This window comes from Staurois parvus, unplaced genomic scaffold (genome assembly GCF_062004578.1).
Source record: "Staurois parvus isolate SC_StPar_1 unplaced genomic scaffold, SC_StPar_1.0 ptg000115l, whole genome shotgun sequence".
Lineage (NCBI taxonomy): Eukaryota > Metazoa > Chordata > Amphibia > Anura > Ranidae > Staurois > Staurois parvus.
The window spans coordinates 129,963-142,566 of record NW_028317911.1 but is presented as its reverse complement, the minus strand read 5'-3'; the positions used below and the strand labels follow the sequence as shown (position 1 = coordinate 142,566).

At 41.2% G+C, this 12,604-nt stretch overlaps 1 long non-coding RNA gene and 1 pseudogene across 1 annotated transcript; both read left to right on the top strand.

Moving 5' to 3' along the window:
• The first annotated feature begins 375 nt into the window (after positions 1–375).
• Positions 376–6,229, top strand: LOC149467318 (uncharacterized). Its single transcript, XR_016311947.1, has 2 exons — positions 376–641; positions 5,944–6,229. It is a non-coding gene; the product is annotated as an uncharacterized LOC149467318 (long non-coding RNA).
• Positions 1,697–5,803, top strand: LOC149467319 (uncharacterized; annotated as a pseudogene).
• Positions 6,230–12,604: the final 6,375 nt, after the last annotated feature.

Here is a 12,604-nt window from a genome sequence, read left to right as displayed (position 1 = left end):
TGGCTCTATGTTACATTCCATCATTTGGGATTTAGTATATGAATGTTTTTAAGATGAGAATCCTGACCCATTTCTGCCTTTTTATATTTCTGGTGTTTTGCACTGTTCGGTTTATTGCAGTCTAGTGGTATTATTTTGAGGATACTTAGTTCTTTTTTAGGTGTGGGTGTTCCTTTGGCTCCATTGATATCTGGGCGTTTTTGGGCATTTTTTCATGCATTTTGTTGCACGTTTTCATGTGTATTTGTGAGCGTTTTGTTCAGGCGTTTTCTGGCTTTTTTAACTTTTGACGTTTTTTTATTAGCCAAGAGAGAAAATTGTCATTTGTGACATTATTTATTGCCATGTATACCTTTTTTTTCTCTTCCTAGGTCAATCTCATTTCTTTCCTGTTTACGTTAGCATTCCATCCTTGTATTGTCCTCTGCAAGCATGGATGACAAAATGATGTGCTTCATGGCAACAGCTGCTGCAACTTCATATTTTTTTCATGAAGAAGAGAAAAAGAGGAGGAGACGCAGATACTGGGACCATCCTGTCATTTCTGAGCGAGAACAGAGGGGTCAGTTTTGGGTCCTGTACAATGACCTATGTTCACACAAGGAAAAATGTTTTGAGTATATGGGGATGTCAGCTAAAAGGTAAGTATTGTAATCATTTCTTTTGTACTTTTTCTCTTTTTGTTGCTGTTTTCTTAGAATGTTTTATATTTTTTTTATTCCATAGTTCTGATGAGTTGCTGGGTTTACTCAGTAGTCCTTTGCAGTGAATGAACATGTACTTCATGGTGAATGTGTGTAGGCATATGGACCAGATGGTGGTGGCCCTTCAGAATGCATGAATAAAGTGTCTAGGGCACATGGGGGTATGAGTATGCTTATGTATCTAATGACATCTGCACACATTGCAGCTTTGAATTCAAGGGGAACTTGTCCCATGATCCCCTCTAGACACCAGGAAAAAATACTGCTCTTTTGTCCAATTTCCCGCCATCCAGTCAACCATATTGGCCAAAATATCCAACATCCGGTTAAAATCCAGCACAGTTGTCCTCCCCCTGGTTGCACGTGTGCTTGCATGTGAATTTGCATGTGGTCTTGGAGTTGGGGTCAGAATGTTTTGACTCATCAGGAATAGGTGTCACTGATCATGATGTGGATGGTTCAATGGGTTCTGCTGGTGTGCTGTCATTGTTCTCTGCTCTTACCGTTTCCTGTGAAGCAGAATCCTCTCAGCTTGTTTCTGTGCTGTAAATAGAGATTTTGTGTTAGGTCATCCCAAACAAATATTTGGGTAAGGATGCATGATTGCAGATGCTAGTTTTCTTTGCCATAGCCAAAATTGGCTTGAGGAATTCTAACTCCTTGGCATGCAGGTAGTCAGCAGGTTGGCATGCAGCAGAGCCACTTCTAAATCCGCGTTGCAATCTTAGTTGGCGAGCATAGGAATCCCTTAAACTTTTCCACTTTGTCTTTAGTACTTAACTGTAAAGGGAAAAAAATGTTTTTGTTTTTTTTTAAGGTACCTAGCAACAGGTCAATCATTGGTTAGTCTTCACTACTCATTTTTGATTGGCAAGCTACATAGTACATGACACATGCTTAGTCATATGGGATGTATTGAAAGATGTTGTTATAAAAAAACCAACAACAGAAGAATGGTCACAGATATCTGATGTTTTCTGGACACACATTTTTCAAATTGTATGGGAGCTATTGATTGCAAACATATCCAGACCATCATGCCAGTTGGCAGTGGAAGTAAATACTTTAATTATAAAAAATATTTTTGATTTGTTCTACTTCTGGTGGCTGATGCAAATTACTGTTTTCGCTACATTGATATCGGGTCATATGACAGCAGCTCTGACTCCAGTATTTTTAGCCACTCTTTATTTGGACAGATGCTATGTAGAGACAAGCTTGACCTTCCTAAAAAAATTCCACTGCCAAGAACAAATGGCCCGGATCTTCCAAGTGTTTTTGTGGGAGATGAGGCATTTGCCTTGGGAGAACATCTGCTAAATCCCTATTCAGGCAACATCCTAACTGTACAGAAGAGGGTGTTTAATTATCACCTCACTAGAGCATGCAGGGTTGTAGAGTGTGCTTTTAGCATACTTTCAAATAAGTGGCATTTTTTGCACACTCCCATTGTGTTAAACATGGAAAATGCTATCACTGCTGTTAAAGCCGCATGTGCCCTGCACAACTTTATTCATCAGCGTGATGATTTCCTTTTTGAGGAATCTATTATGCATGACATGGAAAGAGCCCAGTGGTCTGGGAGTCGGGGAATCAGGCAAGGAGTACATATCAGGGATAATTTTGCATCCTACTTTATGACTCCAGCAGGACAGGTTCCATGGCAGCTAGAGGTAATCGATTACATTTTCACTGTAAAATTAGTTTTCAGTTGTAACCCTGAATTATTGTTAAGACATTTATCTGCTGTGTATATGGAGTTGAATAATAAACTGGCAATATTATTTATTTGTGAGTGTTCTTTTTTTGATAATCAAATTTTCCTTTTTAATAAAAAATGTATTGTATATCTAGCTAACTTTGCATTTGTACAAGCAACTCAGCCACAAAGTGGTAGGCCACATAAAATGACAGAGCAGGATCAGCGCATGCTGAAGCGCACAGTGCGCAGAAGTTGGCAACTGTCTGCAGAGTCAATAGCTAAAGACCTCCAAACTTCATGTGGCCTTCAGATTAACACAGCAACGGTGCATAGAGAGCTTGATGGAATGGGTTTCCATGGCTGAGCAGCTGCATCCAAGCCTTACATCACCAAGTGCAATGCAAAGCGTCAGATGCAGTGGTCTAAAGCACGCTGCCACTGGAATCTAGAGCAGTGGGGATGTGTTCTCTGGAGTGATGAATCACGCTCCTCTGCCTGGCAATCTGATGGGCATGTCTGGGTTTGGCGGTTGCCAGGAGAACGGTACTTACCTGACTGCATTGTGCCAAGTGTAAAGTTTGGGGGAGGGGGGATTATGTTGTGGGGTTGTTTTTCAGGGGTTGGGCTTGGTCCTTTAGTTCCAGTGAAGGGAATTCTTAGGGCGTCAGCATACCAAGACATTTTGGATAATTTCATGCTCCCAACTTTTTGGTAACAGTTTGCGGATGGCCCCTTCCTGGTCAAACATGACTGGGCACCAGTGCACAAAGCAAGGTCCACAAGGACATGGATGAGCAAGTTTGAGGTGGAGGAACTTGACTGGCCTGCACACTTTTATCAGTTTGAGTCCTGACCTCAAACTGATAGAACACCTTTGGAATGAATAAGAGCATGAAATTGGGGTAAAAACGTTCCTACAAGATGTCCGATGTACTACGCTGAATAACAGGCTGAAATAGGTGGATACATAGCATGTATGGTGTACACCAAACACTCCTACAAGCAGCCCTGTATGCTAATGAATAAACAAAGTTAACACAACAGATACATAGCATGCAGCCTGCTAAACAAATGCAGATAGTCAAACTTACTTTTCTCATCTTTAACATCTCTTGCATAAACGTCCCAGTCAGGAAAAATGTGGTGGTTGATATCTTCCCAGGCCCTCCTCTTCGTTGCACGGCTCTTATATTGTGTGTCCTGGGAGTCATATAGGCAGGGGTATCCTCTGACTAAGCAGATAAAGCCCTCAGGATAAAATAAACTCACTGTGTCTTCCATATTGGTTAAAATGATTGCTTTGTGATTTCCTGTTAAAATTTTTTAAATTAGTTTTGAGAGGTAACTTTTCATTTGCACAGAAAAACGTTCCTAGTCACATGACAAAAAGCACATAAGCTCATAAAAATGTGTAATTTGCGCGTTCTTATGTATTTCAATGGGAATAAAAACGCACCAGAAACGCTTCAATCTGCGCAAATGAAGCTACAAAAGTAGCTCCAAAACTTTTTTGAGCTTCAGGCGTTCTGCTTCAGGCGACTTGGAGTGGAAATGTGAACCATCTCCATAGAGTAATATTGACTTTTTTTTCCCCCCGGGCGTTTTGGAGCTTCGAGCTTCATGCTACAAAACGTTCAGGTGTGAATGGGGGCTTACAGCCTCCCCACGGACCAGAAGGCGTGTGGTTTTTCCCTGGCTGGGCTGCATTCATTCACATTCTTTCACACAGGAATTGGGGACAAGTAGTTTATTTTGTGTGTAATGTTCATGGACAGCAATGTTTATGCATTTACGTGATGGTATTCTTGTTGTTGTTTTTTTTTTTCCCTGATATATCGCTTTGTCGTACAATTAGGTAATGCTTTGTTTATATCTTATATATGTATATACACTATATTGCCAAAAGTATTGGGACACCTGCCTTTACACGCACATTAACTTTAATGGCATCCCAGTCTTAGTCTGTAGGGTTCAATACTGAGTTGGCCAACCCTTTGCAGCTATAACAGCTTCAACTCTTCTGGGAAGGCTGTCCACAAGGTTTAAGAGTTTGTCTATGGGAATGTTTGACCGTTTTTCCAAAAGCGCATTTGTGAGGTCAGGCATTGATGGTGGACGAGAAGGCCTAGCTCACAGTCTCTGCTCTAATTCATCCCAAAGGTGTTCTGTCGGGTTGAGGTCAAGACTCATTCATGTCTTTATGGATCTTGCTCTGTGCACTGGCGCGCTGTCATGTTGGAACAGGAAGGGGCAAGCAACAAACTGTTCCCACAAAGTTGGGAGCATAAAATTGTCCAAAATGTCTTGGTATGCTGACACCTTAAGAATTCCTTTCACTGCAACTAAGGGACCAAGCCCAACCCTTGAAAAATAACCCCTCCACAGACAGAGAAGCGTGATTCGCCACTTCAGAGAACACATCTCCACTGCTCTAGAGTCCAGTGGCGGCATGCTTTACACCACTGCAACTGCCACTTTGCATTGCACTTGGTGATGTAAGGCTTGGATGCAGCTGCTTGGCCATGGAAACCCATTCCATGAAGCTCTCTAAGCACTGTTGATGTGCTAATCTGAAGGCCACATGAAGTTTGGAGGTCTTTAGCTATTGACTCTTCACACATTTGGCGACTTCTGCGCACTGTGCACTTCAGCATACACTGACCCTGCTCTGTCGTTATACATGGCTTACCACTTTGTGGCTGAGTTGCTGTTGTTCCCAGTTGCTTCCACTTTGTTATAATACCATTAACAGTTGACGGTGGAATATTTATTTGAAAGGAAATTTCATGGATTTCACAGGTGGCAACCTATCATGGTACCACGCTTGAATTCACTAAGCTCCTGAGAGCGACCCATTCTTTCACAAATGTTTGTAGAAGGAGTCTGCATGCCTAGGTGCTTGATTTTATATACCTGTGGCCATGCGGGTTATTGGAACACCTGAATCTAATGACTTGGAGGGACGTTTTACTTGTTATAGAGTAAAACTTATTTGATGTTGGAGTTACATACAGGGTGTCCAAGATCCTGAAGAAGTGGCTGTGTCCACAAAATGTGCATTATCACACCTCCAATGATTAACCTGATAGCTTTAACTGTCTGTTGGAAGTATTTTCCTTTTGCAACTTTAAATTAGGACACTTTATTTGTAAAAAAAAAAGTTGTTCTATGAATTTTTTTTGGTTCCTAGTAGGCATCATTAAAAGAAACCCCACATGCTCTTGTTTTTTTTCTGTTGGTTATACAGTATATATTGGGATAATGCCTCTGGTGCATCATTATTCTCTGATCCTGTGATGGTTCTATATCACAGTGTAGAATAACTACGCAAAATCTGTCCTGGCTTCTACAGCCTGCTTTCTACATGAACACGAAGGGGTTTGCTGTGTCACGCTAACAATCTCAGTTACCCAGGAGTGAGATACCCCAGTACAAGGAGCTCCATTTTCAAAGGCAGTCCAAGTTCACTTACATGGTAATTCCAGAACACTCCTGCTTCCCAAGCTGCTTAACTAACTCTTCCTCTTGTTAATATAGAGTCAGCACAAAGGGGCAGAGAGGACTACACCAACAAGGAGGAGGGAGAAAAATACCACCGCTCAGCATAAGGAATACTTCTATTTAAAGCCTCTTACAAGCAATGGAGATACCTTTTGGACAACAGCATTGTTAATCTGGGGAGATGTTGGTTTTGGAAGTATTAACAGATTTAGATGGACTTAAAGTGATACTAAAAACACATTGTTTAATTTACGATATCCCCTATCTTTCTGTATGTGGATGATGGCACTGTAATTATTGCAATAAAATAAACATCTAAGCACCTTTTTTTCCTAATCGATATACAGCTGTCACATGACCCAGCCCTTTCCCAGCCTGTCTTTAGGGAAAAGTAAGCAGGAGAAGCTTCTAGTCCTTCAAAAAAAAAAAAACAGCCTTTGGAATACAAAGTAAACATAAATATCAATAAAGTGTTTTAAACTGTCATACAAATATATATTTGAAGTCAAATCTTTATAATTTTTTGGGTGGGTGGATTTCTGCCAGTCACAGGCTGTATCCCGCCCTTTCAGTCTGTGTCTTAGAATAACATGGAGGTAAAGCCTCCATCAATCAAAATGTAATATTCCACCCCCATTGTGTTTAACTGGTTAGTGGGCATGAAGGAGGCTTGAAGGAGTGTGCTGTCATTTACCACTTTGTATACGCTCACATGTGTGTCTCTATAGTCTCATGAACTATTTATATGTGATGGAGAGGAAATGTTTAGCATAGAAACTCACTGAAAGGAACTCACTGAAAACTGAGCATGTGCAGTAGCTGCCAACACTGCTCTACAAAATGCCTAGCTGCACTGGGGACATGGACAGAATGAGAGGATAGAGAACAGCAGGATCAGCCAATTTCTTTGCAGAATACATAAAATAATTCCTATAGTGATTGAGTATGAACAGCATGTAATACAGCCTTTATTGATAGTTTTTTTATGATTTTTTTAGTGACATGAAATTAAAAAAATTAACCAGTTAGTCTACAGAGCAATTTTTTTTTTATTTTTCGCATGCATCTAAAAATCTTAATTTATGGCAATAAAATTACTTAACCCCTCATAAAATGATACATTTTTTGAAAGCAGAGACCCTGTAGAATGAAAAGGTGATAGTTGCAAATTTTTATGTCATATGATGTTTGCACAACTGTATATTAAATGCAAATTTTCAGGAAAAAATATACTAAAATGAATTTAGTGCAAAAACACACAATACAATACCCATTTTTGGTAAAATATAAAAGATGAGGTTGCATCGAGTAAATAGATATGAAACATTCCATGTCCTAAAATTGCTTGCACCTGCGATATCACCAAAAACAACTGTGCCAAAAATCACCTTAGGTGACGTTTTATCAGCCTTTACAGTGCATCAGTTTAAAGTGAATTGGGAGCTCTTGTGCTAGATTATTGTTCTCACTCTGAAATCTGTGTCGATATGTCACACGTGTGGTGCGAACATGGTTTACACATGCTTGCACGCCCTGGGCTTGCGTTTGTGCAGATGTGCGGGGCAACAGGGGCTACTGCAATTTTTTAATTTTTTTTTGTTATTTTTAGCACTGGGTAGGTGACAGGTACTCTTTATGGAGACATTAGGGGTCTCTAATAGACCCAGAGTCGGACTGATCATTGAGGGAGTCGGGCACTGCCCGAGGGCCTGGGGACAGTAGGGTGCCCCACAGGGGAGGACTGACAACTCATGGTACCCCCGGGCTATAGGGGATCATGTGGCCCCTGTGTCCTTGTCCAAACTCAAAAAAGCCTATGAAAAAGGTACCAGGGGCATCTCATGGGCCCCCTACTGACCCGGGCCCTCGGGCAGTGCCCGAGTTTCCAAATGGTCAGTCTACCCCATGAAATGCCCCTGGTACTTTTTTATAGGCTTTTTTGGGTGTGCTTTGAGTGTGGGCAATGACACAGGGGCCCCATGATCCCCTATTGCCCGGGGGCCCCATAAGTTGTCAGTCCGCCCCTGAATAGACCCCAACGTCTGCCCTGCCCTTCCCACCATTTAACCAAGCACAGATCGGCTTGGTTAGATGTGTCCTCTGTCTGTACTTGCGAGGAAATGGTGTATCTGAGGTTTCATTGTTTACATGGATTTGCTTTGGTCTCACAGCGCTCTCCCTATCTTAGCTGGCAGTTGTGTTTTTGGGCTCTGGTTAGAGAGGGAGAGCCAGGGAACCACTGGAGGAGGAAGCCATCAGCAGGAGAGGGCACCACGCTGGCGGCTATGTGAAGGTGATCGGCAGCTGCCTCATCACTGACTTCCAACCCGGGAGACAGCTAAAGACCTGCAGCCATTAGCTTGTGATTTAAGGATCACTCTTGGGACATGCGTAGTACATCCAAAGAGCTGAACTGGTTAAAGCTGAACTCCAGCTAACACTTTTTAAGCAGTTGCAGCAAACAACTTGTTTTCCTTGTTGGATAAGAATGAACAAAAGTTGACAATTGGAAGCATCTGTATCAGTGTTAAATGATTTGTCTCAACCCTCTAACTTCCACTTTTTTCTGGACAGCTTGGTCTGGTAGCCTCCCTGGCGGTATTTCCGAGTGTAGCTCGGGGTAAAGTTTCATTACCACAAGTGGTAACCCCGAGCTACACTCGGGCTTACCATGCGGCGCTGCTCCAAGATCTGTTCTTCTCTTACCTTGTCCTGCGCTCCCACGATGTCCCTCCTGCAGTGTCCCCTGTATTGTCCTCCGGCGGATGCCGGCATCTGTCTCCTGGGTTCCGTCCCCTGCGACGTCGGGACATTCGAGGACAGAACGGCGGGAAATTTGAAAATGACAAAAAGTGACATTCACTAAATACACTAAAATCACATAGTAAAACATTACTGTATCAAACCATTTCACATACATTTTGTCCCGAGTGCTTTGTCCTGTACCCTGCCTACATTTTTACTGTTCTTTTTGTGCCTGGAAACTGAGAAACGTCCATGGCGTCCAAAAAGCGTCCCTTTAGGTCAAAATCAGTTTTAGACCAGCTAGAGATCAGCGATAGTAAATTAGAACTACTTGCAGAATTGAGTGATAATGATTCGTGGGGAAATTCGTCATCAGACACTGAAAACGATTTTGCGACTTTGCTCAGTGATGTGCGAACTTGGCGCTCTATTACAAACTTCAGTGTTTTTGGTTTGATTATATTATTGAATTAAATTTATTATTATATTATTGTTTTTTATGATTATTTATTAAATTATAATTTATGATTTCGTGTTTCAAATTTTAACATACCTGGGATGTTTACTAGACTCTTGTTCGGACAGCTTTCAGTGAGTTATTCCTAAGAATTACAGGCCTACAATAAAAAAAATACATATTTCCATGCAAAAAAATGTACCGCTTTGAGCACAGAAATATGGACATAATCAGACTGCTACGGAGGTTAAGGGAAGTGGAAACATTACAGACTTACTGGCCAGACCACCAGGTGAAAAATAAAGGAAAAACGCTGAAACCAAGAAAACTAACGTAACCACCACATCCTAAAATTTGTAAGCTGTCATATAATACATTTTTTTGGTGTTTAATACAGTTTTAAAGTGTGAATAAAGTATTAAAAAAAATATTTTTTTTAAATATATTTTGCATAGTGTGTTGATGGGTTAGAACCAATGACAGAATATTATTGCTGTGTGTGTCCCATGAGGGTAGTTCACTCTCTTTAGTTTTACAAATCACCAGTGTCATCAGAATAATAGTGATGATAAATCTACAGTTTTGCGGTTCCACCAGAACAGGCATAGTGGGAAATCTTCTAAGGGTGACACATAACTCTGTGACACCTGTCTAAGAGTAGGATATCCACCACATTGGATAAAGATCTTTTCAGTTCCTGTTGAGTCTATAGGACAGGAAGTGAACAGAAATCTCCTTAATGAGATGGCACAAAAATAAAAAAATGGCAGCGGTTTTAACCCACCCCTGCACTCAAAAATGAATACAAAAAGTAAACATTTTGGCTTTGGATATACATTAAAATAATATATCACTGTTTTAGGATCCATGTAGATGCAACAGGAAAATAACTATCATCATAATGCTGCATACATTTACCTGAATATGAAAGGCATCCTTCTTTGAAATGCTTTAGTTTGTGGAGTTGAAAGTAAAATGGGCTTTATTTTAAGTATGATTTGTTATTTTATTTTCTGTAAATGTTCAAAGAAGCAATCTTGACTTGGCTGAAAGAGGAAACCAAGCCCATCTGCATATTTTTCTTCTTTACTTTTCTTGTTCTCAATGAATACACATTTGAAAATAGTGGAGGAGTGCCACTTATAGGTAAGAGTGCTGTGGTTAGAGATGTATGAACCAGTCACAATTAGATCTTCCTGCAAATCGAAAAAACATTTTTTTTTGGGGGGGGGGGAGAGATATTCCTTTTCAACATTTTGCAACCTTTCTGGACATTAAACTGGTAGTTAAAAGAAACCCCTGCAAAATAATGTCATAATGTGTCATAATTAGCACATTATGAAAAACTTACCTTAGAACAGGGGCGGACTGACCATTCAAGCACTCGGGCACTGCTCGAGGGCCAGGGGTCAGTAGGGGGCCCCATGAGATGCCCCTGGTACCTTTTATAGGCTTTTTTGGGTGTGGTTTGAGTTTGGGAGAGGACACAGGGGCCCCATGATCCCCTATTGACCGGGGGCCCCATGAGTTGTCAGTCCACCCCTGCCTTAGAACGAAACCCTCCAGTGGCGAGCTGTCACTGCTGACAGGGCTTCCATCTTCATCCGCTCTTCCTTCTGGGTTTGCAGGCTCTGGCCACTTGATTGGCCGAGCTGCAATTTTACTCCTGTGCATGTGAGTGAGAGTCTCTGCAGCAGCACAGAGCTCTGAAGGAATGGCATGGGTATGCCATTCCTTTAGACACACGTGTCATCGGCTGCAGGGACACTGAAATGTGCATGTTTAGGAGATATTCCTTGTACCTACAGGTAAGCTTTATGATGAGTACAAGTACAAGTGTATAGTGGGAGTTTAATTCCACTTTCAAATGTCCTGAAAAAGGTAAAAAAATAAAAATGCTGAAACTATTGTTCATGGGAGATCCCTAATATATCTTTTCTGTTTCTTGCTTTTCATGGGGAACTTTTTCATGAAGCCCTTTAATTTAAGGAAACAAATAACATTTATCCTATTCAGAAATGTAGTTAAGGTTTACTTAATATAAAATAAATAAATAAATAATAAATTATATATATATATATATATATATATATATATACACACACACTGTATATTAATATTACACTACATTGCCAAAAGTATTGGGACACCTGTCTTTACATGCATATGAACTTTAATGGCATCCCAGTCTTAGTCCGTAGGGTTCAATATTGAGTTGGCCCACCCTTTACAGCTATAACAGCTTCAACTCTTCTGGGAAGGCTGCCCACAAGGTTTAGGAGGGTGTCTATGGGAATGTTTGACCATTCTTATGGCAGCTCATTTGTGAGGTCAGGCACTGATGTTGGACGAGAAGGTTTGGCTCGCAGTCTCCGCTCTAATTCATCCCAAAGGTGTTCTGTCTGGTTTAGGTCAGGATTTGTGCAGGCCAGTCTAGTTCCTTCATCCAAAAGTCACTCATCCATGTCTTTATGGACCTTGCTCTGTGCACTGGTGTGCAGTCATGTTGGATCATGAAGGGAGCATCCAAAAACTGTTCCCACAAAGTTGGGAGCATGAAATTGTCCAAAATGTCTTGGTATGCTGAGGCCTTAAGAGTTCCCTTCACTGGAACTAGGGGACCAAGCCCAGCTCCTGAAAAACAACCCCACACCATAATCCCCCCTCCACCAAACTTTACACTTGGCACAATGCAGTCAGGCAAGTACTGTTCTCTTGTCAACCACCAAACACATCCATCAGATTGCCGGACAGAGAATCATTATTTGTCACTTCAGAGAACATGGCTCCAATGCTCTGGAGTCCAGTGGCAGCGTGCTTTACACCACTGCATCTGATACTTTGCATTGCACTTGGTGATGTAAGGCTTGGATGCAGCTGCTGGGCCATGGAAACCCATTCCAAGAAGCCCTCTACACACTGTTGTTGTACTAATCTGAAGACCACATGACCACATGCTGGTAGGTTAATTGGCTCCTGTCTAAATTGGCCCCTAGTATGTGTATGTATGAATGTAAGTTGGGGACCTTAGATTGTACACCCCTTGAGGGTTAGCGACTGATATGAATGTACAATATAGTGCTGCATAAATTGACAGCGCTATATAAGTACCTGTAATCAAATAAATAAATAATTGCAGAGGTTTTTGTAGAAGCAGTCTGCATGCCTAGGTGCTTGATTTTATACACCTGTGGCTATGGAGGTGATTGGAACACCTGAATCCAATGATTTGGAGGGATGTCCCAATATGTTTGGCAATATAGTGTATATATGGTATAGGTCTGTGATGCATAATTCCTCATATTTTATCACTTTACAAATACAGCAAGCACAGAAAAGCAACTGCTGAGAAATGTAGTAGACTGAAATCATAAACAGTATTGTTAGTCCTGTCTCAATTCTCCTTCCCATAGACTACAGAGCACTTCCTCCTCTGCCTATCTCCATAACAAAAGGTAGGGAGGGTGTTCTGTAGTCTAGCAGGGAAAAACTCAG